General features: G+C 37.1%; 1 long non-coding RNA gene across 2 annotated transcripts; it reads left to right on the forward strand.

Moving 5' to 3' along the window:
• Positions 1–48: 48 nt before the first annotated feature.
• LOC112137743 lies at positions 49–3279 on the forward strand. 2 transcript variants are annotated; one of them, XR_002917595.2, is made up of 3 exons: positions 49–314; positions 2165–2975; positions 3107–3279. It is a non-coding gene; the product is annotated as an uncharacterized LOC112137743 (long non-coding RNA). The 2 variants fall into 2 exon arrangements; XR_004948486.1 differs by lacking the exon at positions 49–314 and having other exon boundaries at positions 1467–2675; positions 2779–2975; positions 3107–3267.
• The last annotated feature ends 2774 nt before the right edge of the window (positions 3280–6053 follow it).

The raw sequence follows: 6053 nt of genomic DNA on the forward strand, positions 1-6053 counted from the left end.
AAAGTTAGTGTGTTGAGGATTTTGTGTTTAAGCGTCACTGGAGAGGCCTCAGGTGTTAAAGGGTTAAACACAATAAAAAAAACAGCAAAAAAAAAAACTGTTGAATCTTCTTTGTATCCAGCTTTCTTATCAGTGTCCTTGTGACAGCAGAGCCTACCAGATTAGGTCAATGTTTCATTGAGGACTGCAGGTATTCTCTTTCATTCTCTTTGAAATCGTCTCAGCGGCTCTGCAGCTGGAAGTTTTCTAATTAACATCGGTGTGTTATGCTTATGGCAGGAGCAGCTCCTTAAGAGTCTTGACATACGTCTAAGGTGAGTCACAGACAGACATAAGGGGGGTAATCTGGGAGCTTTTCATAACAAACCGTTGTTTACATCAAGACAACAAATACAGCAGAAATTACATAAATTACATTTTCTCATTTATGTTTTTGTAACTCATCCTGTCCAGAAGCTTAACAAACAGATGGGAGCTCAAGACTACTTTCATGACTCTTACCGTAGAAAGTATGTAGTTTTGGAATCAAAGTTGTAAAAAGCACTTTTGTATTTGAAAAAAAAAATCTTATAATTAATATTTGTGTATAATTTATTTTTCTTTTCTGGTATAAAGTATGAATTCTCTCTGTGAGGCTGAGGACCTGTTCAGACTGGTGACGGTCGGTCCGCACTTCACTGGTTGGGGGGCACTATCTTCATTTATAGCTGGGTTTAATTATAAAAGAATGTCAGATTTCACCTTTGACACCAGGTTCATAGTGCATGTGGAAGTGGAGTGCATAGGGAATCCGCTTCACCTTCACAGCAGATGTGTATTTTTGCAGTGGTCTGGGTAATTGTCATGGTCTGGAACATAGAGGTCACTAGAGATGGCACACAGGCTTTCTACTACTGTCCAAGATACACAAAGAGCGACGCCATATTGGAATGGTATAAAAACAATGAGACATGGTTCAGCAGACACAGTAAAATTAACATAAAATGAAGTTCTAGTCTGCTCCATGGGGATTTTTTTTACCACATTTAGCTGGTTCTGGAGGACACTGCTGCTTCAGTGGGCTCTGATACCCCGGCCGGGAACAGTGGATGCAGTGTTACACCAAAAACGGTGACCTGTCAAAATCTGTGGCTGCAGATGGCATTGTCACAGCTTTCCATTATTTGTGTTACCCAACTGTCAGCCAGAAAGCAGCAGCAGAGGGACTCCGTTCTTGACTGAAAGTTACACTATCAAGTTTATGGGAAAAATAACAAAGACAGTAGTACGCCCAAATGAAAATATGTATTTATTCAATTGACATATGTGAAGTACATATTGAAAAATGTAATAAATATGCAGTCAGACAGAATGTTTCTCTTGTTCAAATTGTGCATTTATTCTTTTTTCTCAAAACCTTTATTTATCCAAGCAGGACAGATTAAGAACAGCATTCTTATTTACAGCTGTGGCCTGACAAAAGGAAAGACCTTGAATGAAAGAAAGGTAGATTTTATTTTTTCTATTTTACATTGTACTTTAATAAATCCCATTAAAACAAGGACACACTGTAGATTAGAATAAAACACACTCCATTGTATGGAAGTTTTTAGTTCCATCAGACTCGGAATTTTTTTTCCCCCTGAATTTTTATTCTGAAATTTTTAAACCTCTGAATTTGTATTCTGAATTTTATTCTTTCACACATATACATGTTAGCTTTAGCTAGTTTAATTTATTTTTTTTTACTTGGCAACTGCATTACAGGTTGTAAAATATACAATTACTGAATGTGTGGGTTTGCAGATTATTCAAGTTGTATTTCACAAGTTATAGCAGTGTATAAGTACCTACCTTTTTCTGAGCATAAGAAGATTGTAGAAAAACTAACTAAATACTGATTTTATTTTATTATTCAGACTACAATAGTGTTAAATGTTTATTTTGTCTTCTGAATTCTTCTATTGCAGAAATTAATTTTAACAATTTTACCCTACTCTTATATGAAATCAGTACAAGTAGTATTTAAGTATTTTGTTATTCTCATGTTCACCTAAGTATAATGATGTTTTACAGTCTAAGATCAGAATACTTAAAACCACACATGTTTATGTTTGCTTTAAGTTTTTTATGTATTTTTTTTTTTTACTATAAATGTATTTCTTGTGTATTTCTTTCTAAGCAGACTACACCCTGTAATGCAGAATCAACCTGAGTCTCCTGGAGCGGTTTATTAACAGTGAAGATCCAGGACCAGAATCAGAGTGAACAGGAACTCTCCTGCAGTCCTCCTGAACCTCCATTGGTGACGTCTGTGGGGTGATGTAACTGAGATCCTGGTGTTTCTCTTCTGGTTGGCGAGCGGAGTATCCTACAGGATGATCTCAAGAGTGTTTGGATCTCTCGTTCCACTGTCCACTGCATCATCCACAGTCACTGAGGAGGTGGTGGCCATTCGCCATAAGGACCTTCACCTTCCAAAAACCCCTGAGGACCTGGAGGTGGAGTCCCGTGGGTTTGCAGGGCTGGCACAGCACAGAGTTTTTCCTTAAAGCTGCAGGTGCCATCGATGGATGCCACATCAGGATCAAACCTCCTGGTGACCCTGGCATCATTCCAAAAGCGCCCTTGATTATAGAGCGTGCTTTGGAATGATGAAGACAAGATTCAGAGGCATCTTCCTGCAAGTGCTGGAGGTGCATCACACCTTTGTACCTCATGGAAGTGAACACGTAGCAGCATTTTATATTCCTTGGAATATATTTCTATTAATTTATATATTTAATTTATATATTGCAGGTTGTCTCAGCTTGGGCCATCCTCCACAATATCTGCTCCTGTGCTGACGACACCGAGGCCCCAGAGGATGATGTGGAGGTGATGATGAGGAGGAAGCTGGTTTGAAGGTCACCAGTGGTGCTCTCTGGCAGGACCAACTACCTGCTGAGGTTTCTGCCCTGGGGGAGGTACCACCTGACCTTGATTACTTTTAACAGGTAATTAATGAATCAAGTAATTTTTAATTATTCAATAATTCAATCATTTAATGAATTGAGTTTTTGTTAAAAAACGTTTTAGGACAGTGCATGCATTATCTTATATTTATGGATCATTTTTGGTCATGCAGCATCCGTCCACAGCCAACCCTGTAAACCCTGAAGATGGACGATGCAGTCTACAGTGAAGATGCATCCTGAAACTCTGCAGACCATCCTGCAAGATGTTCCAATCACCACCCAGAAAGTTCCATCCCCGCGTCTCAGTGGAAGCATCTCATCCATGTCGACCATCTTTGTATATTGTTACAATGAATGACAATTACTGTGTTGGATTTATACCTTTATTTATATTAAAAAAACAAACATTTTAATGAATCAAATATAAACTTCATTTATTCTCAGAAATCAAATGTGGTTATTTGTTGGCATTTCTTTCCAGCAGACTATAAAGTTGGTCAAAAGTCTCCCTCCTCTCTCGTGCGCTCTGCTCTTCTGCCTCTTTTTTTATGTTAAATTTCTGACCCATCGAAATTTTAAGTCTCGAAATTAAAAACACATATTTTTTTAAGATAGAAAATATTTTTGGAGGGATACAATTTTGCTGTTTAAGAAGCAAGGGTTAAAACAATTCAGAATAAAAATTCAGAGGTTAAAAATTTCAGAATTAAAAAATTCCGATGTTAAAAAAATTCAGAAGTTAAAAAAATTCAGTAGGGGGCTTGCTCAGTCCAATTATTCTTAAATACAGTCTATGGTTAAAACTCAGGAGATGGCTCCCTCTGGTGGTCGGCGGAGGACATGGCTGAGTGAGTCCTGACAGCTCCTCTCTCTTCTCTTTCTTTTTTCCTGACTCAGGTTATTTAGGAGTTTTTCCTTACCGGGAGGGAGGGTCTAAGGGCAGGGATAACCAGTTTATTTAGTCTTAGTTTGTAACTATTGTTCATATTTTGAAGCTCAATGAGGCAAATTCCTTTGTGATTTTGGGCTATATAAATAAAATTGAATTGAATTGTGCAAAAAATAAATGCATTTAAAAGCTAAACTGATGATTTCATTGCTAAAAGGAAAACTGAGTCAGAGATACATTTGAAGAACCAAGATTTTTCTTAAAAATTAGTTAAACAAGTAAAAATAAAACTAGAACAAACTGGAAGTTTAAATAGCTTTTTTCAGTCTTTACTTTTGTTTAAAAAGACTACATGTGTCACTTCAAATGTTTTTGTCCTGTTAAAATTAATGGGATATTTTTTAGCAGTGAAATAAATGGAACAGAAAGATGACTAAAGAGTAATTTAGAAAACTGGAGCAGATTCCATCCATGGATTAGACGCGCTGCCAAGCTCAACGTACAAGTTTTAAACTCAGGCCCAATCCAAATTCTTCCCTTTCTCCTTCCCCTTAGCCCTTCCCATCAATCTGAAGTGGCAGTTTAAGTGCTAGTGTGTCTGGGATTATTATTTTTTAAATTTCACCCTCCAAACGGAGAGGTCCAAAGCCCTTCTCTGTGACGCTAAACCGCGTCGCGCTGAGAAGCGTTTTTCTTCATGTGGGAGCGCTCTGAACCACAGATGTTTACATTTAAATGTAAGTAATGACTTTATGTTTTAGCACGACCTTTTTAAAGTTAGAAAACCGCTGTTATGTATATTCAAGCACTGGAAGCTCTGCACTAATGCTAGCGGACCGGCGATTATTGATGATGTCATCGACAAAAGTCCCGTCTGAAATATTGGACACTATTTTATCATAACCGTCTGTTTGGAGGGATAAGTGAAGGAGAAGAGAGAAGGGAAGAACTCGGATTGGGCCTGATAGTCACCAGTCACTTTATTCAAGCACAAAACTTTTCATTTTGTGTTTAACTGAACAAAAAGGAAACCTTCACAATAATAATCCTGTTTCAAAATGAAAATGGAGTTAGAGAACAATTCAATGTGAATCATAAAAAGAAATAGAACATTTTCACTATCTGCTAAGATGCAAGTGTGAATGCTGAAGCTGTTAACTACAGATTGGTCTACTGCTAAATAAGATAACAAATTGAAATTACTGAAAGTGTGTAAAAAAAGTTACTATAATCTCCATGTTGGTCAATAAATTTAATGGAGAAATTGAACAGAGCTAAAAAGGTTGAAGTAAGCCAAACATCACCCAAACTTTGTATTGATTCAAGACCAGGTTAATAGGTGCATGTTTTGCTAAATCAAGTGCTAAATTGATCCTATGTTAGCTTAAAAGGTAACCAAACCCTAAATCAACTTTTTTTTGGCTGTTGACCTCTATAAATGGGGCTATAAAAGTGTTGCCTGTTGGTCATTTTTGACAAATTAAAATAAACTTGTTTAATTCATGCAAATATAGTCAAAAACAGTCTGTGGGCTGTCCTAGAAAAGGACATAGTTTAATTATTATTATTTAGGATAAATACTTTTACACTATATCAAAGGATGATTGGACTGGAACTAAGTGAGAATGAATGTTCGCAGCCTTTCAAAAAATGTAAAATATCCAGGAAATTGTATTAATTTCTATAATTCCATTTGAAAAGTTAAACTTTCATAGAAAGTAAAACTAATTTCAAGCAATCATTTTTTTATACATACATTGGAGTTCCAGCTCATAAAAGGCACAAAAACTGGAATTCAAATCATTTGGATTCTGTGGACGTGTTCAGACGTGCAGACGAGCAGAAAGAGTGGAATGAGGTGGAGGAACCGCTTCAAAAACCTCCACATTCAGGAGATGAACTACAACTGTCGGGTTCCTCGAGTCAAGACACTTCTGAGCCTGGACTGGTGGAGAAAGTGTTTAAACTGGGCCAAGGAGTCGGCCAGTGGCCCAAGGCCCGGTTTTCTGATGAAAGTCAAGTCTGCATGTATTCCAAACAAAACGGGGAAAACCTGATACAAATCAAAAAGGTACAGAAACAATCGCATATAACAGCTGTTTTACATAACAATATTCATATCAATAGTTGGATCTGTGAGATTCTCATTACAGGCTTCAGAAGAGCTTTATGCACCTGTTGCCATGTTTTCTGACAAACACATCCACAAAGTCATCAAGATTTATGAA

Source organism: Oryzias melastigma, linkage group LG9 (assembly GCF_002922805.2).
Source record: "Oryzias melastigma strain HK-1 linkage group LG9, ASM292280v2, whole genome shotgun sequence".
In the NCBI taxonomy this organism is placed as follows: Eukaryota; Metazoa; Chordata; class Actinopteri; order Beloniformes; family Adrianichthyidae; genus Oryzias; species Oryzias melastigma.